The 24916-nt window shown below is 37.1% G+C and overlaps 1 pseudogene; it reads left to right on the plus strand.

Annotated features, from left to right (window-relative positions):
• LOC137395051 (dolichyl-diphosphooligosaccharide--protein glycosyltransferase subunit STT3A-like) overlaps positions 1-24916 on the plus strand; it is a 349554-nt pseudogene that overhangs the window by 299000 nt on the left and 25638 nt on the right.

Raw genomic sequence — 24916 nt, forward strand, 5'->3', positions numbered from 1 at the left:
TGGGAGAAATTGAACTCAAGGTCCAGAGGCTAACCATTACACATAGAACCATAGAACCATAATATTATTACACTCAGAGAAAACACAAAAACGATAGTTTTCATTATTATTTTTGAAATTATAAATTTAAAAAATTCAAATATTATCAACAATTATTATTACTACTGCTAACAATTAAAAATATTATTAAATATTTAATTCTTATTTTCTTTAAATTTCTCTCCTGACCATACCTGCCAACTCTCACGCATTGGGCGTGAGACTCACGCAATCACCCCAAAGAAAACATGAAAATGCGTGAGATTTTTGCCCCAATTTCCACAATTTTATATATACTATCATTGATACATCAATTGCCCCAAAACCAAATCTCACGCATTGCCCCACTCTTGGATTGGCAGGTCTGCTCCTGACAGTAGTAGTAGTACATATTAAATGAGGGCAGTCGAGTGAGACCCGAGTGAGAGCTTGATGTGTGCGAGAAATGAGTGAGAGTTGGCAGATCAAAACAAAAAACCATATTGGTTGGAACGGCATTATAATAGACAAATCTGTTTGCTTTGATTGATGATTTAACTTTAAGAAAAAGAAAATGAGAACATATAAATCATTAAAATGTAGCCGTCATTGGTAAACGATAAATACTGGGCCGTCATCGACTACATCGGAAATTATTTGTAGAACAAAGGCTTCGTACTTACGTTTACACGTATTTATACAAAAAACCTACCTTTATACACACTTTTCACTAATAAATATCCTTCTTATACTCAAATGATAAACTACATTAAATAGTTCACTATATCAAATACTATAAATGCTGAAAACTTTTTTGTTTTGAATGTTTTATCAAGGGTAAATAACTAAAAGTACCTTAGCAAGGATTAGGGTCTGTTTTAGTGTACGGTAATTTAATAATTGCTATACGACACTGAGTAAAATATTGTAAAGAAGAGCTCGCTGTCAGCTTGAAATACGATGCTTTACGGTTCTGAATAGTCGTAGAATATATGGAACAATAGACGGACTAACAATAAACAGTTGTAAAATATTTTGCTCTGGCAAAACTAGAGCAAAACATTCCATTTCAGTACCCTATGTGTACCGTGGTGCTTAGATAGATCTTAGCTACAGGCCGCCTCGGAAATGTACGTAGGCTTGTTCGTAACTAGACAGACGGTCTTTTGAACGCACATCATACCGTGCAATGATTTTTGCTCGAGGCCATACTCGGACTAATTGGCGCGGATTTAATCATCTTTCGACCGGAGTACAAGTACTACACGTAATGTCGTTAGATTTGTTTTGAGTTAGCAATTTTATCGAATGATTATCACAAGCTAGTTAATAAAGAATGCAGTGCCCTCCATAGGTGTCAAGAATGCGGTATGGTTAAAAGCTGCTTGTTGTGTATCCATACGCTTATGCGGTTGCATGCCTATGACAAGCCTAGTTAGTAGCCATCATCATCATCATCAGCTATTAATTATATTGCTCTTAGTTTAATGGTTGCTTATTATTATTGCTCACCCAATGATCGAATGATTTTTAACATTCTGATGAGAATCAGCTAACTCATATGAAGTTTGATATATGCTTGATAACGGCATTGTATTTGCCGTTTGTATAAATTTAATCCCTTTATCTAAATAGAAATGTCTGACAGTTTTCAAATGTACGAACTTTTGTACAAGTTCACAATTAGGAGCAGAGATGGGAAGCTCGTGGGGGTTGGAAATGGTGTAGATTGTGGCCTAGCTCTGGGTTATCTGTCTATCAGATTTTAGTATTTAAGCTGTTGAAATTGATTATCCTAAATAGACTGCTGGTTTATGAACCCAACCAGCTTTCACAACAGACTTGACTTTTATGAGCTGCGAAATATACATGAACTAGAATTTTGATGCTTATTGTCAACTTGTGAGACATTTTTGTAGCCACAACTTATTAGCCTATAGGCTATGCAGAGAAGTTTAAACTAGCTTGGTCATTGACTCATTAAAGAACTGTTTGAAAATATAAATTGAACTGGTCACAGTTTCTCTGAAAGTTTAAAATCAGGCACAATATCGAGTTTTTTCTGTTGTGACATCTTATTGCTTACTCTTACACTACTATGAATTGCTAGTAAATGTGTTAAAAGAAGAACAAGCGTGAAAGTAAAATTTTCATACTCTTTGTAGATCTCCTGCTCATTGAAATCATTTGAAAACAAACAAGTTCACTGTTCAAATGCTTTTATGTGTATTTTCCGTTTGACCCATAAACAGACACAAGTTGCTTGTCTTCTTGCACAGTAAACCTGTAAAAGCTTGAAATATAAGTTACTACCTTGCTGACCTGTTACAAGCTGGTTCACTTAGAGCACTACTTTGAAGGCATGCGTAGTCTCAGAATATTCAGAGCAGCAAGCAGTGCACCTTGGAAAGACATAAGAACAGAATAAAACTTCTTCTGATGAATGTAGAGCCTCCACATTCGAACTCTGCATTTTCGCATGGTCATTTAATACTGTTACTTAAACCGTAACTGTCACGTGCAACTTTCATCATATTTTCTAGGTAAATCAGCCACGCTGATTCCGATATTGTACTCAAAATAAAGATTGGTCCACTAATCTTCAATGTCATTTAGGCTTTTTTAAAGCGTTTCAATATCCGTTTCGAAAACAACACAATCGGCATTACAAGCTCCGCCCATAAATATGTGACGAAACCTAGTTTTTTCAGGAACGGAAGTTAGGAATGTTTCGTCCGATTTAGAATAATAGAGATGGGTGTCTTAAAACCCATTATTATCTAAATCCAGCCTGTAAAATAATGTCTTTTATGAAAGGTATGTAAACTATTTAAAATTGCTCGTAGCTTGTTACACGATGTTTAAATAGGCTGAACGCTGAGAAAAATTAGCTCAAAAAGCGTGATTTTATCACAAGCTAGCGTTGTTATCGCGCTTTTTTAAATAAGCAATGTTAAATAGCTTATCTACCTTTCAGAAAAGAAAGATTATTTCTAGGCTGAATTTAGATATTAATGGATTTTAAAACACCCATCTCTATTATTCTAAATCGGTCTAAACATCCCTACGTAACTTCTGTTCCTAAAAAGCTAAGTTACGTCACGTATTTATGGGCGGAGCTTGTTGTGCCGATTGTGTTGTTTTCGAGACCGATATTAAAACGCTGAAAAAGCCTTCATTACTCTGAAAGTTAGTGAACTAATCTTTATTTTTAGTACAAAATTGGAATCAGCGTGTCTGATTTACCTAGTAAATAACAATAAAAGTTGTACGTTACAGTTATGGTTTAATATTTTGTGTCTTCATTTAATATTTTGCAGCCTTGAGAAATTTGGTTTTGTGACAACTGAGTCCTTTGTATGCTATTTCAGTAATAACAAGCTTACATTATAGTTTTCTGTTAATTAACACAGCAAAATATCCGTATGTAAAACTATTCAATGCAAGTGGATTTTAGGCTGCGGCTTAGGTTAAATTTACCACCAATCCTTCGCTTTTTCGTGACGTCATTCTATCGTTGTCTGCCATCTTTATGGACAACTTTTATCATTAAAAACATGAAACTTCTGCAGTTAATTATTGCAAACAATACTTTTGTTTGCGAATTTTTTATTTTGGTATCAAAGCATCACCGAAAAGTCCTATTAATCAAGAGAATGACGATCGTTTTCTACAAAGATGACGGCTTTTTCGTGGACGAGCGCTTGTGCAAACAGGGTGATCGTACTGGATTCGCTCCCAGGAAAGCACTTGTTAACGGACCACTTGATGAGTAGTATACATAGTTTGCTTTGCTGTATTGTTACTCATAAGCAGTCGTACTATAAAGTACAAGAAATAAACATTGAGTAATACAATATTGCAGGACTAACAGTACATAATTGCATAATAGTGGTTTAAAAATTACCATGCAAATATGATTTGACAAAGAATGCAGAAATAATAATATGACAGTAATACTTGTTACAAACTCACACAAGATTTTGCTTCCTAAGAGCCAAGAAACACCTAGATAAACAGGTGCTACATTGCACATATATAATATAGATTTTGTAGCAGAAGCTAAAAAGAACAAAAGCAAACTTTAAAATACAGATACTAATTTAAAATACTACATGCATGATAAAATGCATTTTTCACAAAACAATTAAAACACAAGAATAAAACAAGCATTATTTTATGTACTTACATAAATTGTATAGAAATATCAGTCCAGATGATAGGCTACTGCTGTAGAAAGCAATTGCTACATTTTAAAATCAATAATATGTATAGATAAAATAGTTTAAAGTGTGTAAGCAGTAATTATGGATGCTTACACAAAGGTGTATGACTGAGCACTGACTCAGTGACCTAATTTAACTGAGCAAGGCAGCCAAGAATGTTTTGTGGTAAAAATGCTTCCTACCTAATGACAAAAACATATGTCATGATTCATTTCAATGTTTGACCAACAAGCGCTGTAAACTATCCCAACACATCGGGGAGACGGGTTGGTCAAACATGGAAAGGAAAAAAAAAAGTATGGATAATACTAGCCTACTGATAATACATAATAGCCGCTAAATGTAATATTACAAACAATTGTCACATGTACCACGATAAAGATTGAGAGTAGGTCAATCAGTTCACCTATAACAAGTTTTAAAAGTAACTACAAACTACAAGAATTTATGTGACTATAATGCAGATAGATATGATGAGCAGATGATCTCAGATGCCACCTACTGTTCCTCTACTGGAATAATGAGAGCTAACTTATGCACACTACGGGTTATAACTGTGTCAGGGCTACCGCTATATGTTTTAGTCATTTTACCTGACCTAAAGTTCTTGTAACGTATTGAAACACGCCTTACAGTATCCTTACTGTCTGGATGTGTTTGACATACTTCCGCAAGATGGTATTGGGAACGCAGCGCATTTGAGTCCTTAACCATCACTATGTCACCTATCATGAGATTGCGGGTTTTCTTATACCACTTAGACTAATAAGCCATAGTGGGAGCATACAGCTCTACCCAACGCTTCCAAAACTTATTGCAAGTGCTGTTTACTATTTCTGCACGAGTTTTGATAGAGTGCACCGTCATAGCAGCATCACCTACACTGTTTGAGTGTGCTCTACCTAATAGCAGGGAGTTTGGTGTAAGTAGGTTGGTTGTGGAATCCTCACTTGGAATCCTCCCAAGTGGTCTCTCATTTATGATATTAGCTGCTTCCGTACAAAGAGTTAGAAATTCAGCAGGGGACAACCTTTGACCACCTGTACTGAAAGCAAAACATCTCTTTGCTGACCTGATTAAGCTTTCCACTGCGCCTTGGTACCATGGACTGTCAGCAGCACCAAACACCCATTGTAGTCCATGGTCAGCACTTGCCTTGTAGATCATTTTTTGATCCAAACTGTTCCATAGCATTCTGAGCTCTTTCTCAGCATGTGTAAGTTGTGATCCAGGATCGGAGTAGATGACCGATGGCCACCCACGTATATTTGTGAACCTTCTCAATGCTAAAATAAAGGAACTTGTATCGTAGCCGAACACAGCTTCTATGTGCACCGCTCTTGAAGCGAGATCAGTAAAGATGACACCCCATGCCTTTCCGGTGGTACGTTTCTGTACTTCGCCCCTTACAGGAAATGGGCCGAACAAATCGAGGACTAGTTGGCTGAACGGTAGTGCCGGTGTCAATCTTCCTTTGGGGAGCTTACCCAATTCTTGGGTTAATAATTGAGGGTATCAGATCTTGCATAGCCTACAATTGGTCTTTACTGACTTGGCTAACTTTGTGCCTTGTGGGGTCCAGTAAGCATGACGGAAGCGTGCCAATGTCGCATCACGTCCTCTATGACCACCTTCAGTGTGAGCTTCATCCATGAGCAGTCTTGTGTAAGGGTGGTTGGTTGGTAGCAACTTGAGAGGTGGATCATCTGAGCCCTGTTGCAGAGGGTTGTTATCTCCCATCCGCTCTCCTATCACCCAGATTCCATCCTTATTTATAACTGGTTTCAACCTTGCATACCTACCACGTACAGCCTGTTCAAGATCAGCCTTCATTGTAGCTTGTACATCCTTGATAATGAGTTTTTTGCTCTCTTCAAGGTTTTGACTGTAATATTGCAGATTCTGCCAGCTTTGAAAGATCTGCCATCTTTGATAGCTAGGAGTCGAGCGAAGACCCAAACAAGTCTCTTGTTGGTCTTGCACCTGCTGTAATCTATACTCAGTTGATGGTTCTGAGTAGCTTTAGTCTGGTGGGTGTGAACAACCTTCTTTTCACCAGGTAGTGGCTCCTGTGGTTGCCCAACTTCATGAATTGTCCTAGTACCCCATTCTACTTCATCTTTGTATAAAAAGTCTGGGCCTCTCCACCATGAAGTAACTGGCCCTAGCTCTTGAGGTCGACGACCTCTAGTTACCCAGTCTGCATGGTTGTCTTCACCTTTGATCCATCTCCACTCACTCATGTCTTTACTTGCTGCTTGGATCTCTCCAATTCGAACACCAATTCGAACTCCAATTCGTAAAGCTTGAAACGAGTAGATTTCTTTTTTAGCATACAGAGAACAGTCTCCGAGTCAGTGAGCTGCACCACTTTGTCAAACTTGATTCTCATTTCTTTCCCAATGATCTCTCTTCCTCTCTTTGCCAGTACTGCTCCATTGAGCTCCAACTGGGGAGTTGACAGTTTTCTGATGGGTGCTATACGAGATTTGGCAAGAACAAATCGACAAAAATAAGACTCATCTCTCAGCCTCCAACGTATATATGCCACAAAGCCAAATGCTTTGTCACTTGCATCGCTAAAGATTACAAGTGTTGGGGAACCTTGAGCTCCCTCTGGGGTGAGGCAACGACCATACTCCAATGCGTTGAGTTCGCACATATGAGTAAAGAATGCTCTCCATTTATTCCTGAGTTGATCAGGGAGGGGCTCATCCCAACCTATGCCTAAGTCCCAGGTGTCTCTAAGATAAATTTTGCCGGTTACTATGAAAGGACTTAGTATGCCTAGTGGGTCGTACAACCGCATCACCTGTTCAAGTACAAGACGCTTAGTAAGGATATGAAGAATAGCCTGCGAGACTTCATTTATATCCAAGTCAGGTGCTGTGTGCTGGCCTCTGACCTTCTTTGAAAAGTTTTATTTTGGCTTGAAACTTATGGTATCTGAGCACCCATTCCACAGCACACCTAATACTTGCATGCTTTTGTCCTCCCCTTTACCATTGAAAGTCCAGCCTTTAATCTGAAATCCTCCTTTTTTAACACTGTAGTTGCATCATCAGCTAACTGATGAGCCTCAGAGTCATCACTAACTGACTCAACAATGTCATCCACATACATGGACTCATTGAGCAGAGTAGCTACCCTGGGAAACTTCTCTTTCATCATTTCAGCAGTCTTGAGGATTGCCTCAGTACTAATTGCTGGTGCTGGGCGGTCACCCATGTTGACCCTCGTTATTGCATACGTGTCTGGTTTTTTAGTAGCATCCATATTGCGCCACAAGAATCGATGGCAATGTTGTTCAGTGATACCAATGTGTATAGAGTTGAACATTTTCCTTACGTCACCAATGAGGACTGATTTGCCCTCACGCCATCTTATCAATATGCCCAGAAGAGAAGAAATGTAATTGTCTGGGCCCTTTGCGAGGGCCTCATTGAGTGACTGTCCTTCAAAAGTCTGACTAGAATTGAAGACAATTCTGACTGGTGTAGACATGGACTTAGGGTTTTCTACAGCCAAGTGGCTGATGTAAAAGACTGGTCCATTCCACTCCTCGAGCTCTTTGTCGGATAACTTTCTGGCGACACATCTGTCTAACATGTCCTGTATCTGTTCACAGTAGATCTGCTTCCACTGCTCACCCCGCTTGAGCAGGGACTTTTCTGTACTTCTGAGAGTTGCAAATACAGCACTGTAATTATCTGGCAGAAGTTTTGGATCTATAAGCCACGGGTATTTAGTTACCCATGCTTCAAGCTTTGGGTCATAGCTGAGATTACTACGAATTATTTCTACCTCTTGTTGTTATGTAAATGAGTAGGTGTGCCCCCTTATTGGGCATTTCCCACATTTGCAAGAACCACATCGAGGTTGGATTTCAGTTACCATCTCCTCACAGTGTATGAACTTCTCTACAGTGTTCATTTCTGCCCGTGTCAGACAAGTCTGTGCTGACTGCTGAATTGGCAAATCTCATTCCACACAGGAAGAGCCAATAAGATTACTAACCACTGGCAGCTGTTGCAACAGTGGATGTAATCCTTGGAGGCAGTTTCCAAAAGTGCCCTCCATAAGGCTCAGATGTGACCCTGCTTTGTCTATTTCAACTTTTGGATGGTGACCAAAGTAGTCGTTCCCTAACAGGATATCCACAATACCACCCTCCCGAACTAAAGCAGACAGATCTTTCCGATGAGGAAAGAGGGACTTGAGGGTTTCAAAGTTCAAGCTAGAGACAGGGCTAGTAATTTCATCCATGCAATAAGCAACTATCGAAACTACTTCTCCTTTACTGTTTAGCAAGTTGAGCCTGTAGCAATTTGTGTGATGTTCTGTTACAACATTACCTACACGTGTGATCTCTAAATGGGTGGTGCTCACCTTTTTAGCTTTCAACCTTTTGACAGCATCTTTGGAAACATAAGTGGCGTTTGAACCGCCATCAAAGAAAATCATGGCTTGCTGTGACGATCCAGCAACATGCACTTCCTGTATTGGAAATATAGAGTATGAAGAGCCTTGTCTAGCATGGCTCGTCGACCTTTCATCCTTAAGCGGTTGAACTGGTTGACTGCTAGACTTTCCTTCAGGTTTAGGGTTTAGTGCTGCTCCTCTACATAATAGAGAGTGGTGGTCAGTTCTCCCTCACCGGTCACAGGGAGTCTGGTCAGGACAGTCCTGACGCCTATGGCCTTTCCCACACTTGAAGCATGATTTGTGCTTAGACAACAAAGCTATCATATCTTTTCTCAACATCTTCTTGAACTTGTTGCACTCCATGGTGGTGTGCTTTGTTTGTGCATTAGTGTGGATCAGACAAGGAGAATAGTTGCTATTAGGAGCCTCTTCTGCACTAGCAGCATGAGTCTTTGTAGCAACCCTTCGTTCTGTCTTCTCCTGCCATTGTCGATTAGAGTTTAGTTCAGAGACTTCTCTAACGCACATGTCCCTTTCTTCCTCCAATAACTGCATAAAACTAGTGAAAGGGTGGATTCTCTGTTGCACAGTCATAGACCGGTAAATGCGTAACCAGTCACACCTGATAACTGAAGGCAGCTTCCCTTTAAGTATGTCAATTTGGGCTCCAGTAACAGCAGACAGCTGTTGTACCTCTCCCAAATGACTATAGCACAGTTCCACAGTGTTTACAAACTCAATTAAGCCTCTGGTATCTCCATCAGAGAGAGGCTTTAGTTTGTCAAGATCAGCAAATGCGAACTTAACTGCTGCACTTGCATCTGAATACAGGTCCTCCAACCTTTTCCACATGCGCTCATGCGCCATTGGCTGAATTGCTAAAATAGCCTTGACGTGTGTGAGAGCCTCGCCTTTCAGGCATTGCTTCAAGTTCCAGGCCCGCTCTTCCTCAGATATACACTCCGAGTGAGCATATGAGAGCCATACAGCCCGGAATTGGGGCCAGGTTCTCCGGTCTCCATTGAATGTAGGAAGGGCGGCCCTTTTGAATCTAGAGTCTCTATTACTACCTACAGGTGTCTTTCCATTATTGTTACTATAGCCCCTATGCGTAGGAAGGGTAGATGTGCTGATATATTGACCAGGAAGTCTGGTGCCTTGATTATATGCAGCTGTTACACTAAGGTTTAATGTACGCTCTGTACTACTAGGTGAAATGTTACCTGTTCCTATTAGTGGAGTGCTGCTAAGAAATGAACTCTGTGGTCTAACAATGCTAGGAGTCATGATACTCATTGACCTATTGACATCATTTGATGCTTGACTAAGCTCTGCATTACTCATCTGTTGTGGCAGCGTTGTAACCTGCTGTGACCTAATGACCTTTCAGGTATAACTTGCAACTGAGTGCTTACCATCTGCCTACCTACAGACCTCATAGTCTGCAGTGGTGCTGGACCACTGTCTACACCTAGTGTCATAGAGCTCTCACTTGAGGCTACTTGTACATTGACATGATTGGAACTACTCGAATTATTAGGCATAGAGCTGGTTGTGGCTGATAGGTTTGGGTGACTAGAAGTGAGTGATGAGCTAGCAGCAGAAAGAGGTAGAGCAGGTGTGAAGGAAGTTAAGCCAGTAGCGATAACAGAGGATTGAGTGCTGATATTGTCATTAGTGACAAGTGAATCACTTTCTGTGGTGCTAGAATTTTCATGAATACTCTCAGCAGACACTGTCTGATGCAACTTAGGTACATGTGACCCCTGTTTGACTAGCATAACCTTATGCTGAAGAGAGGTAATGTATGTATCTACACTAGCATAAAAACTACTATAGTCTTTTACATCTAGTTTAAGCATAGTATTCACTTTAGATTTAACATCACGAATGATAGATTCAACTTCCCTAAAAACAACATCGCTTCCACTACAAAGTTGCTCCATCAAAAATTCCTTTTGGTCAAGCAAAACCTCAATATCTTTCTGTAAAACATTAGCTTCACAACACTTCATATCACGCTCATAATGTATAACTGCACTAATAGTGTCATCATAATGCTTTTGCACGTGTTCAAAATACTGATGCAAGTCAAGCTCATTAACAACTTTATGTGAAAAAAAACTGCTATCTAAATCTTTAGTTAATAGGTCACAATACAGTTCATGTAGACTCGTGAACTTGGAAAGTTCATCGTCCAAGAGATCTGCCAGGCTGTCTATATCTTGCATAGGCTTCTTGCGAGATACAGCATTAGAAATCTTAGTACTTATGGATGTCACCTTTGATTTAGAGCGGCTTCGCTGATCTCTCAGTTGAACGAGCTCTGTTTCCATGATGATGGCTTGGCTTGCAGTCTCAAAATCTTGTTACTGTACTGGATTCGCTCCCAGGAAAGCACTTGTTAACGGACCACTTGATGAGTAGTATACATAGTTTGCTTTGCTGTATTGTTACTCATAAGCAGTCGTACTATAAAGTACAAGAAATAAACATTGAGTAATACAATATTGCAGGACTAACAGTACATAATTGCATAATAGTGGTTTAAAAATTACCATGCAAATATGATTTGACAAAGAATGCAGAAATAATAATATGACAGTAATACTTGTTACAAACTCACACAAGATTTTGCTTCTTTAGAGCCAAGAAACACCTAGATAAACAGGTGCTACATTGCACATATATAATATAGATTTTGTAGCAGAAGCTAAAAAGAACAAAAGCAAACTTTAAAATACAGATACTAATTTAAAATACTACATGCATGATAAAATGCATTCTTCACAAAACAATTAAAACACAAGAATAAAACAAGCATTATTTTATGTACTTACATAAATTGTATAGAAATATCAGTCCAGATGATAGGCTACTGCTGTAGAAAGCAATTGCTACATTTTAAAATGAATAATATGTATAAATAAAATAGTTTAAAGTGTGTAAGCAGTAATTATGGATGCTTACACAAAGGTGTCTGGTTGAGCACTGACTCAGTGACCTAATTTAACAGAGCAAGGCAGCCAAGAATGTTTTGTGGTAAAAATGCTTCCTACCTAATGACAAAAACATATGTCATGATTCATTTCAATGTTTGACCAACAAGCGCTGTAAACTATCCCAACACAGTGATGACGTCAAAAAAAATGGATAACTGGTCTTGTGCCAAGGTGTTGTTAAAGAAATGAAATATTAGTCTCATTTGTAATACCTTGATGTTGTTATTACAGTGAACCTCCGTCATGCAACATTAATTTGTTCCAGTGTTGGCATCGTAAGGCGATATGACAGATAGAGGTATATAAAAATACATAGACATTATTTAATGCAAACACCTCTTGACAATAAAATATCAAAATTGTATATATGTACTATACATTTGTATTAAAATTAGGAACAGAATAGTTTATAAACCTTAGTACCTATAGTCAACAGCAACCAATTTACTGGTTATGGTCTGCAATAGAATTTAACATTACTATGTATACTACAAACCGAATGAAATTCTTAAATTTGAGACTGATGTATACCATAAGCTTTGAATCTAACTTAAATGAGTTTAGCTTACTAAACACACTTGAAGCTAAGTTTTAGTAAATATTTTACTAAACTTTAATTTCGTTATCGTCTTAATTTATTGTTTTACGAAACACGAAGAATGCTAAACTGAGAGAGGGAGAGCAAGATTTGTATCTCTTTCAGGCGTTGCGTGAGGGAATTCGGCAAATAACAAATCGGCATTTTTGTGACTCCAACGTATGCAGCATACCGACCACTAAATTGAAGTTTCGAGAAACATTTGTGTTAATGTCATATGGCGAAACAAATGCCATAAGGAGAGGACAAAAAAAACACACCTTGTTTTGCATCGTAAGGCGATAAAGCCATAAAACAGGGATGCCGTAACTCGGTGGTGTATTGTATAGTAGACACTCCTACAACATGAATAATCTGTTCTAGAAACGTTTGTCATACGAACAGTAAAGTACATGTAATTTGTCTTATACGTTCCAAGATCTTCATAAACTCACCCCTTTGCCCTTTCAAAAAGGAAAAACTAGACCAAACATTCATTTCTTGGCTGTAACGTAACTATTCTTATTGGTTTGTAGCAACAAATTTTCCCTTTTTCTTATCACTTTCACTCGATTTATGGTCCATGAATGCGATAAACTATACAAACATGTATATAAATCTCAGTGTTTGTTGGTTTTTTGTCTTTCCTGTGTACAGTTATAGCAATTAAAGTCTAGAAATGAAAATCTGCATGGCAGCAGCTTTGATCTCGGAACCTCCCGTCCACAGGGGGACTAACGTAATCAATTAAGCCGCTCGGGATATAATTGGTTCATTGAGCAGATAACTATTATTTGAGTTAAAATATGCATAAAAATGCTGTGAGTAATATGCATGTTGACACGGCTATTTCACAATCAAGTGTACATCAAGGATTTCAATTTTGTTATAACACTGTACTGTTTGTTCAATAGCAAAATACTTTGTGAGGTTTAAGATCTTGATAAAGTAAGAAAAAGTCTCTACAGCGCAGAAAACCATTTTCATTTTGGTGAATTAGAACGGAAGCTATAGCCATTTATGTCATCAAAATCTCCCCATTTTTGAACGTTATATCGTTTCACTCGATTTTTGTGATCAATATCATGAGTAAAACTTCAAGAAGACATAATTATGTATGTATTTTGATAATGATTCCCATAGCCCAGTAAAATTTCCAATAAAAAATATGACACTCATGTCACAAAGCTCCCATTTCTTGTATTTTGCTCATTTTATTGAAAATGCCCACCCGTTATGAGTTTTTAGTGTTTTTCTAGAGTGTGGTTTTAGAAGGAGGTAGTTTGAAACATTAATGCACCAGGTTGTCATTGTCAACTTCATAGGATTCTTCTGGCTCTTAGCTTCAAAATGAACACTCCATATTGTTTGTACAATGCATATTACGCCAGCTATAAGCTTTGATTGAAAACAAGACATTGACAAGGTAAAATATGTAGTGTTCGTACCCCACTCTGATTTGAGAGAAGAAATACATATATACTATTACAATCTATGTTTGGTTGTTGGCTTTTCATCCCCTTGCTCAAAAAAACAACAACTGACAACATATCCTGAGTGAATCATGCGTGTATTGGGGATAAGTAATCATTTGTGGTATCCGTCACCTGAGTAGTGTTCGTACCCCCTAACTTTATAGCCATGTAAACAGAGAATCAATCAAATACAAATTATTTTTCTTAGTCAACCATCTCAGCTGACATATGAGTGTTGTTTACAGCTGAATTTAGTTGACCTAGGATAACAATGTTTTGATGACCTCACTAATATGCTGGTTTGAAGGGTTTTTCACATCATAGATGCTGCCTAGTTTCCCAATCAATAGACACAGTAAGCACACTTTTTCTGTCTTTATTTGGTGACTGACAGTCTCATTATCCAAAGAAAATGTCAACATTAGCATAGCTTGCATAGCAATGATGAAACATCGATAATTATAACCCTGACCTGATGGGGGTACGGACCCAACAAAATTACACAATATGCTGTTTTGGGTCCCATAAAGTATATATATCAGGAAAGGTTGCTAGAATTGATCAGAAGCTGACTTGCTATCATAGAAAAGAAGGTAAGCACTATATAATTTATACAAAATACTTTTTAGCAACGCAGATAGATACACCAAACACAGCTTCATTCAATCTTGTTGTTCACAATTACGTGATGTAAGACGGAAAGTCAGACATAATGCTCAGTATATATCAGTTGGTTGATGCTCAAAATGACTTCAGAAATGTGATGCAATAAGTAAGTTAGATAGTAAACATAGTTTAATGTGGGCTTTTTGTTGTTAGATCGCCATTGATGAAGATTTTCAAGATTGCCATTGTCAAGATGAGAGGACATTGGTGAAGCATAGCATAATCTGCATTACAGAGGAGAAAGCTAAGGACGCCACTGTGGTAATGGCCTTTAGGGATTTTGCTTTAAAAAGAGTGGAGGAAAAGAAACCAGTAATTCTCAAGCGAGTGCACATATTCACTGATGGTGCTCCAGCACAGTACAAAAGGAGGAACTCATTTCATAACATCAGCCAGCGTGAGATTCGCCTGCAGAGAAACTTCTACGAGACCAGCCATGGAAGTCAGTTTGTGATGGCCTTGGAGCTACAGTGAACTCCAGTGTGTACCAGACTGTTATATCTGGAAAAGCTGTCATAGCAAATCCAAATGATTTCTATGAATACTGTGAAGAAAACTTAAAGATTCCCATCAGAATGGCTAGGGGTTATGTCACCAACCGTGAATACTTTCTCTTGAAGCAAGGTACCATCAATCTAGAGTGACCAAATATTCTGCCAGTCAAGATGGGAGTGAGACAACTCCATGCTGTGAAAAACACACCAGCTTCCCTAGGTTTTCTGAAAGGTCAGCTTTTATCCTGCTACTGTGACTTCTGTCATGACGAAGAGAGCGATGGGTGTATCAACAAAGGCTACTGTGGAGACTGGCTGGAGGAGAAACTGGCAGTGAAGGGAGCTGAGAGGACAAGAGTGGCAGATGTGTGTATTTCAACAACCTGTGCTGCATCTGTACTAGTGGTGGAGACAGATTATAGACAACGCTTGTCTGTGGTGGCAGTAACCTATGAATATAGCTTTGCTGTTGGAGAAGTAATTGGAGTTGATGGAAGTAATCTTGATGTACGGTTCATGAAAGAGGGTGCCAACATAAGGTTTGAATGGACTAGAGAGCCAGGGACTGTTGGAAGAAAGTTTTTTTTGTGCTTGAAAGTGAAGACATGCAGCCATTTCAGCTCAACCTGAAATAATATTATGTCACAGCCAAGTCATGTGTTATATAAAAAAATACCTTGCATACAAATATGCTTATTTTTTGTATATTAGGTGATGTCCGTACCCCTAAATGACAGGAATAAGTGTAAATGTTGTATTATACAGCTTAATTCAACTTCAACCTACTTTGTTTATAGTTTATCAATTGATCAATAAATAAATGAATGTAGGTTTTCCAATGAAATTTTTCTGTAGCTTTTTTTGTAGTGTCCGTACCCTTTGATTAGCTTCACATTATTTGATGCATAGACATGGTTGTGTTCAAGCTAGCCTTGTGAAACTTTATATGCTGTTAACTTTCATCCGGGAAAACTTGGGAATTTTCATTAGAAGCATGAACCAATCCTGTGAGGCAAATAAAATTTAAAAATTCAAAAGTATACCGAGTTTTACCAAATTGGTTAATTAGTTGGTAAATATTGAACTCCAAGTTCCTCTTCTAGAACATTGATAGCAATTCCATTTTGTGGTCTTAGTGAAGGTTTATACTTGAATTAATATATTCCTGCACATTGAAATGGCTGGCATAGCTTTTAATGTTAATATGAGAGCTGCATTTGATGTCATATTCTAATTTTGTAATGTCCGTACCCCTTCAGACATACCCTGATAAAATGTTAGTTAAAATCAGACCCACTGGAATGGTGTGCTTTATCATTAGGTTTCTGAAAGGCCAGCCTTTTGCGCATACAATTATCTAGATTTCAAATTATTTAAAGCATTTTGGTTTTTTAGCTAAGGTGAAACAAAAAATGCACACTTGATTGTGAAATAGCCGACAGCGTTGAAATGCTATGCACAGTGTTGAAAGGCTCTGCATACCAAGGCATAACAATGCTGTATTACACGCAACATCGCTGAAGCTCGCTCTTATTAGGAAGTTTAGCAATGCGTATGCTAGCTTACTCAAATTAGCGAATGCCAATCACATTCCCTGCCACTGTTTGTAAGCTGTTTTATATTACCCATGCATTGCCGGTAATATAAAACAGCTAACAGCATTCAATTCAGCATTCAACTGGCATTCAATTAAATGGCGGCGCTCTTTTTCAACTTTTCCCCTATGGTGGTAGTCAAATAAAGAAATATGATGGTTGTTCAATTAAAGGTTTTACAGTAGCTATGAAGATACAATAGTCCTAACAGAAGCCTTGCTTATTGTTCACAATCATGTTATGCAATGATTATTAATAAGTTAGTAACACCCAACTACAATGTATATCCATGTACCCAGATATAAGGAAGGTTAACATTAGGTTTATTACAGAGTTAAGATAGGTGTTAATATCAATTATGAACTATATGCAAAATATTGTTTTATTGATGGGTTCACAGACCTAAAACTTGTCTTTATATTGAGTTTTAATGTTTCATTACGTAGCGAAGACTAATGTTGTACTCATTCAACACAGCAACACTGCGAACACACAGCATACATTCGGTTTTATTTGTAACTTTTGTTTAAAATTACTGACATCCGTTCATTAATAAATGATTGTTATTTTCTGTCAGATTAGCGTTTCTTGGGAACTTCCATAGTCGATTTTTTTTTAATATAAAAAAATGTAAATTCTTAATCTAATACTAACTGATAACCAAAGAAGAACTCTAACAGTCCCGTTGTGGCCTTGTCTTCAGCAGTCGCAGTGAAATGAAGTGTGACATTTAAATTCGTGTCAGCGGAATGCAGTGTTTTATGCTAGTTACCACTCAGGTCTCGCACGGACAATTGAAGAAGAGCACAGAAATCGGCAACTGCTAGTAATGAGTCCTCGGGCCATATAACATGGTGTGGTTGAATACTTATTGTAAGATGGTAAAAATACCTTCAGGGTCTAGACCCTGCTCATTGGCAGTACGTTGCCCAATGGGAAGAGTCTGGACCCTGCCCATTGGCAACCTATTGCCCACGGGCAGGGGCAGTATGTTGCAGGGTAGGAGGCAGTACTGCAACCTTGCCTACAAGCGTTGGAGTATTGGGGAGGGGTCAGTACTTCAACCTTACTTAAAAATTCACTCGTATGCTGAGAGAGTTTTTAGGCGAAGTTATTTCTGTTTTGCTTCTTTAATGTTTTGAATGGTTGCCAATTATTTATGAAGCTTCGTTTAAAATGGTTGAAAACCTGCTATACTGTTTCTGGCTACTTTATTTATTCTGACAGTTGGGTACATTGTCAAATAGATAATTTTCTGGGTTGAGATCTAGCATCCTGGTATGGCTATGCTATAATCATGTCGTCTTGACAATGGCCTAGCCTTTGACAGATTTACTGATTTGGCTCATAAAAGTAATAGTAACGAGAACGATTTAGTTACTGTTTGTTATGTGATATGAGTTTTAACAGGAATAAACTACGGTAATCTCTTTTAATGACACATCTTATATATATACTTGCCATCAAATGGCACAATAATAATAGTGGTCAAAGGAGTCTTTGCACATTAATTTTCCTTAGCTACCCACGCTTGTTCATGTTTTCATTTTTGCTATGTTGAAACTAAAATCATTCCGGCTTTTACAGCATTTTACAGATCAATTTTGTTAACTAGTGGCAGAAAAAGTATAGATAACTGGCATTATATGTGTTATTGTTATAGATAAAAATTAAAGGCTTTTGAGGTAAAGTCTGCTGGGTTTCTATTGGTCTCCAGGTTTGATGGTCACATCAGTTGCTTTGTTCGAAGTTTGCACTATTTTAACATGGAATTTGACATCAGAAACATCTGTGTTTTCCTAGTTCCCATTTTTCTTGAGCCTCACTCCCTTTATTAAACCTTCTCACCAAAGAGCTCAAAGTTTGTTGCAGTTTTTCTGCATGCATCTTTGAAGGCAATGATGGCTGGCTAGCTTGTTTAGATCATGAAGGTTAAATGTGTGTTCCTAAGCAACCAATACGTAGGTAAGGGTTGTACAGTTCTCAGCTGATTTGAAATGACAAAAAAAGGAAACATCCATTTTGCTTTTATATACTGTTCACTTAGCAGGTCTTAGTTTGTATCCCATTTGTGTTACATCTCAACCCACCTGCACTGCCTGTCAATATTTCCTACAAAGATTAGAGTTGGTAACTGATTTTAGTTTAAGTTTTAACTTGTTATATGACAGTTATAGCTGGTATGAGTTTATGCTAGTCTCACATGACAATTATAATTTATATGTAGTTATTTTACAATAATTATACAGTTACTGTATGCATCACATAATCTTATACCTTGACCTTATTTTGTTACAAAACTGTTACAAATGGAAGTGAAATTTCTGGTCTAACATCTCGCGCAAAAATTAAACAGATTGGTTTGCGTTGTTGCTTAGAAACAGCGATTGTAAACAGAGTCGTGTCAATGCCGGTTTTGCGGCCACTAGGGTATCTGACACACCCTACTTAATGCCGCAAATGTGGCCGTTAGGCTTCAATGAGTTAAGCACAGAGATTAAGTAGCTGTGCAGTTGTTCAGAAATATTTAAAGGACCAATTCCATATATTCTGGACACTACATTTGATGAACATAAGTCATGGTAGATTTTTTTTAGAACAACACAGAACTGATTTGCTGCTTATTATAGGTAGCCAATGATGGTGTTTAGCTCCCACTAATATTGCATGGCTGTGGAGTTGTCCATTTAGCAAAAAAGTTTAAAAAAGTACCCCTTCTGGACACTACTCGATAGAATTGGGAAATTTGTTTCCGATTTTCAATGTCAGAATTTATCAAATCGCCCAGGTTAGCCAAAATTAAACTTGGTTTACATTGGAGTAGCACAAACCATCTTCACAATGATGTATATCTCGACCGGTTTTAACCAATTCTAGACCGAGTACTTGCAAAAAATGAACACACCATACCTTCTGGACACTACATTCTGGGCACTACAACTTTGTCCACTATGTATTGTCTATAGAAGTTGACTTTTCACAGAACTTTATTAGCTGTATTTATTACCAGGAATTGACAAAATTTATTTACAGCATAATATAAGAGGACAAAAAAATGTTCGAATTTTATTATGACTAATAAAAGTGTAAGTTTATGATAAAATTATTTTTTATAGCAGCAAGACCAAAAAAACGTAATTAATTTAAAGTCCTTTTTTGTATTGCTCGCTAACAACTTGGGAGTTTTCAAGTTCGTAAGATATAAGCGAAGCATCATCAGGGCTAATAATTGGCACCGCAATCAAAATAAAATTGGCATGAACGAGTTGAGGCTTGTCTTTGGCAGGCATTTGTAGGTTCCATTTGATGTGGCAGTCATGAAATTAACATGTATCTCATTTTGATCACTGTTGATTTTCTCGATTGATCCTATATATGCTCCACATTCATAAGCTACAACTACCAGTTTCCCAATAGCGAAGTGGTTAGGAAGACTAACGTTATGACCAGGAGAAATAACCACAGTTGCAGGTGCCAATGTACTGGGATGTGGAGCTGGCGTTATTGGGATGGTTTTGAGAAAATTTGTTTTAGTTTCAAAGTTGAATGTATGAGTGGGTGAGCAACAATTAGTGCAACGACAAAAAGAATTTCGGTTGCCGTCTTTGGTTTCACGTAGTGAACGCCATGGGTGCCAGGCAGAATTTATATTCTTTCCCAGATCTTGTCAAATCCTTGCCTTTGGTGTTCTGCAGCAATGTCTTCTTTTAACGCAAATGTGACATCAACAGCCTGGTTTGAAGATGCAGCCGCATTGAAAAATTCAACGGCATTCCTCGCTTCAACTTTACCAGCTTTCACATGTGTCCATACATATATTTTCACACACTCACCCACCCCATCAACCACGCCTTTGCCATGGCTGGTAGCAAAGTAGTTCCACTCAAGTGAAGCATCGAGTGTCTTTTGTACATGATACAGTTTAGAAAAAATATAGTTTTACTGGAACAACAATAATAATAATTGAAGGGATTATTAGTTTCGGCTATCATGAGTAGAAAGCGATTTGTTTGATGTTTCCCCTAAAAGTTTCCTAGACTGTTCTGTCTCTCCCTCAACAAATAAGCTCTTCACCACTCAATGATCAGAGTAAATGTTGAGTGCAACTACCTATATATAAATATTTCTCAAAGTATGTGTGTGGATATCTGTGTGTCATTCCGGCTATAGATATAGCTTTAGCGCATGCAGATTATTTTACAGATGCGGCCACACTTCACGACGCCCCTGTTAAAAATATTTTTTGTGAGGTTCAATTACTACATTTTTTCGGTGCGGACAAGTATACTGTATTTTTGAGAAGAGCTTCGAAATTCTCTCACACTTTGGTCAGACAACGTACGATATCTCATTTTTACATTTGCACTAGTATCGAGAGATAATAGTATTCAAAGTTTTGATGGCTATCTTCTGGTGGAACGGTAACCTTTTTCAAACACACACACTTCTATGCAAGAATTTCAATTACAAAAACAAATATTTTGTGTAAGTTTTATGTATGTACCTCCCAAGTTAGAAAACAGATAATCACTTATGTTTATGGCATTATAGCCAATTCAGATTTTCGTGATTACACAGATAATTAAAGTAGCAGCACTGTCTCCGACAGTGGTGAAAGTAATAGTTTTGTAAGAGTAAGGAATGTTGTAGAGGATCGTTTTAGCTTCGTAGTGATCATAGCTTCACATCGCTTTATCAATACACAAAGTATAAATACATTGAATTTATTGCATGGCAGCATTTTTTTAACATATTGGAGTTCTAAATAAAATATGTAACAAAACTGTTTTAGATAGTTTGAAATTGAAAAAATATTGTTTGCATATATCATGAAGCAATATCCGCATTTTTCAGTAAAATGGATGGCCGTCGGCCGATAGCTAAATTTGTACATGGATGTTATACAAGAATTGTTATTATTAATTCAACATATTCATGATTTTTATTTTGTTTTCCCAGTTCGTAATAATTGTATCATTAACGAATCATCCTTTATTGTAATCATAGCAAAACTGGCTTAATTTAGCTATTACTTGCTAATTATTTCACATTTATATCTAAACCCTTTTATAGTTGTTTTATTTTTTATAATTTATTTGATCTGCACAAAACCTTTTCCTCGTGATATAAAATTTGAAAGATACGGTTTGACAGAGTTAGAAAACCTTTACAGTTGTTTTTATTTTCTATTAAATTATTTCAACTACACAAAACACTTTTCTCATGATATGTAGTTTGAAAGTTAGAATGGCACGTGTTGTTATATGTTGAATAAAAATCAATTTTTCTCGGTAAAGGCTTCTTTATTTAGGTTGTTTTGTTTTTCTCTTGATTCATTTGAACTGCAGAAAAAATAGTTTCTCAGTAAATGAAGTTTAAAAGTTAGAATGGTAAATATTGTATACGGCATGTTAAATACAAATAAATTTTCTTATCAAAGATTTTTTTATTACCCAGGCAACGCCGGGTAGCACAGCTAGTTCTTCTATATGTCTAGGACCTTATAACAATGCTCCGAATACACTTGTAAAGTATTAATAACAATTTGAAGCTACAGCTTTCTCACTTCTAGACACTACAGTTTCTTCTGGACACTACAATATTTTGGACACTACCAAAATGAATACCATCTTTTTAAACTGCTGAATTACCGTGAAACAAAAGTTTTGCTATTAAAATTTTTTATAGAGGGTACTAACAGAGAATTTAAAAAAAAAATTTTTTTTGAATAGTGTATGCGAGAAATATCGAAACTTTTAAAGGTTTTCCCTTCTGGACACTACACGGGTTCATGTTTTTCTTGTGTTTGTAATTTCAAGGATTAAAACTGAGAATGAGATTTTTTTCTATTTTATGTAATTGCTGATAATGTTAGCATGTATTATAATTCATAGTGTCTTTGAGAACAATTGTATAGTTACACAACATGACCATAAGGGATATCAATATTTTTTAGATTTTAGCTCTTTTCCTGAGACACCGTCTTTGATACACTATATATATTTATGTGGCAACATGAGGTTTTAAGAAATAATAGCAACATGACCTGCAGACTTTTAGCTTCATTTTGATACCCATATTGTTGGTGTACCTTGAATTTTAAAGATCTTCACTGAGGTTGACGTTCATACGGAATTGGCCTTAGGCAATAAGTAGGTGCTGGATGTCACGAGTTGTAGTCTCATCTAATGCTCTATTTTATCCTAACATTAAACTTTGGAGATGATAGGCGGACGGTCAGACAGACACTGTTATTATTATGTATAGTAAATAATATTTAAAGGCAATAAGTAGGTGTTGGATGTCACGAGTTGTAGTCTCATCGAATGCTCTATTTTATCCTAACATCAAACTTTGGAGACGATAGACGGACGGTCAGACAGAAACTGCTATTATTATGTATAGTAAATAATATTTAAAGGCAATAAGTAGGTGCTGGATGTCACGAGTTGTAGTCTCATCTAATGCTCTATTTTATCCTAACATTAAACTTTGGAGATGATAGGCGGACGGTCAGACAGACACTGTTATTATTATGTATAGTAAATAATATTTAAAGGCAATAAGTAGGTGTTGGATGTCACGAGTTGTAGTCTCATCGAATGCTCTATTTTATCCTAACATCAAACTTTGGAGACGATAGACGGACGGTCAGACAGAAACTGCTATTATTATGTATAGTAAATAATATTTAAAGGCAATAAGTAGGTGTTGGATGTCACGAGTTGTAGTCTCATCTAATGCTCTATTTTACCCTAACATTAAACTTTGGAGATAATAGACAGACGGTCAGACAGAAACTGCTTTTATTATGTATAGTAAATAATATTTAAAGGCAATAAGTAGGTGCTGGATGTCACGAGTTGTAGTCTCATCAAATGTTCTATTTTATCCTAACATCAAACCTTGGAGACGATAGACGGACGGTCAGACAGAAACTGCTATTATTATGTAAAGTAAATATATATTTTTGTTTTACTTCATCATCCTTAACATTAATTATTAGTTAACTTTATTAATTATTACTACTTTAATTATTTATGCTATTATATTACTTTACTTCTAGTATCCTTCCTGTCATGCTCATATTGTTATACTAAGTTAGCCATTTATTATGAGACATTTTATTTAGCCAATTTATTATAGTTCGCCAACTTTTAAAGTCAGGAAGTATTTTCTTGAGATGATTCAACTGAGTCATCTTATCTCTTACTGGATTTTTCTAAAGGTCAAAATCACTGTTAGTTTGAGACAATAGTGTTAACATTGTTTATAGGTTTTACAGTGACTGCTGCTATTTGCAAGTTCATTGAGAGCTCAATAGGATTGTTTGTGTCACAATTTGTATGACTGAGTCTCACACTTTTCTTTTCATGTCCGAGTTTTGCACTGGTTGTCCCTGATACGTTATAGCACTTAGTATGTCCAAGTTTTGTACTACTTGCCTTGTATATAATGCACATCAGTTCTTGGTTGTCAGGTGTCATCTTGGAGGGGCTATGTACTTCCCATCAACCTTATCCCTCTTCACTTGTTGGCACTTATGGTTACCGGAAGGTTCTCTCATAGGATATATGTAGCCTACAGCGCAGTAAGTACTATGAGATACACTAACGTTTATGAGATACAATCTTGTCTATGATATATACCCGTGTCTATGGGATATGCTTGTCTCTATGAGATACGCCCGCCTTCATTACGTCTTTTATACTATCATTTTAAAAAAATAAAATTTTATTTAAAAATGTATCTAAAGAAGGTTGCCTATTCTCTTCTGTTAATGGGGATTGTAAAATGTGAGGGACCTAGGCTAAGTCATCAAATGAATAAGCATTGTGTGCGTTCCCATGAATTACATTAGTACACTAGTTCATTATCTGGTTGTAGTACATCCTTACGACTTAGTAGCCTGTGTTCAGGCTGTGATTCACAATCAATGTAATATCAATTAGACAGGTAGTCTGCACCCTTTGTTCTATTGTTCAGACATGTTTAAAGTTGTATTTTCCATTTATCATTAGGTATCAAAGCAAGCAAGTTAAGGATATGGTATGCATGTTTGACCCAGATAATTATCTCCCCTTGATTTTGTTTTAGTTCAGAGAAAGCCAATGCAATGGCATCAATTTGGATTACTAAAATGTCTGAGCCATGTTATTTATAAATCAAGCTTGTCGGATCTGTGTCTGCTAGTGTAATGGCCGTGTTATTAATGACCGTGCTATTTCGACAAAGTTTCAAAAACTAAGTTTAATCGACTCAAAACTTCAGTATTACAAGATCAAAAGTATACTGCACAAAGCAGCAAAAGTTTCATAAACCAGAAGTGTAGAAGTACAAAAAGAACTAACGTTCTGTCAGTAGCCGCTCTTTAGTTCTCGGTCAGCTAAAAGTGCCTTCGGAAGTTTTGCTATCACTATGTTTCCATGACTCGCATT

The sequence above is a fragment of the Watersipora subatra genome, chromosome 4 (genome assembly GCF_963576615.1).
Source record: "Watersipora subatra chromosome 4, tzWatSuba1.1, whole genome shotgun sequence".
Lineage (NCBI taxonomy): Eukaryota > Metazoa > Bryozoa > Gymnolaemata > Cheilostomatida > Watersiporidae > Watersipora > Watersipora subatra.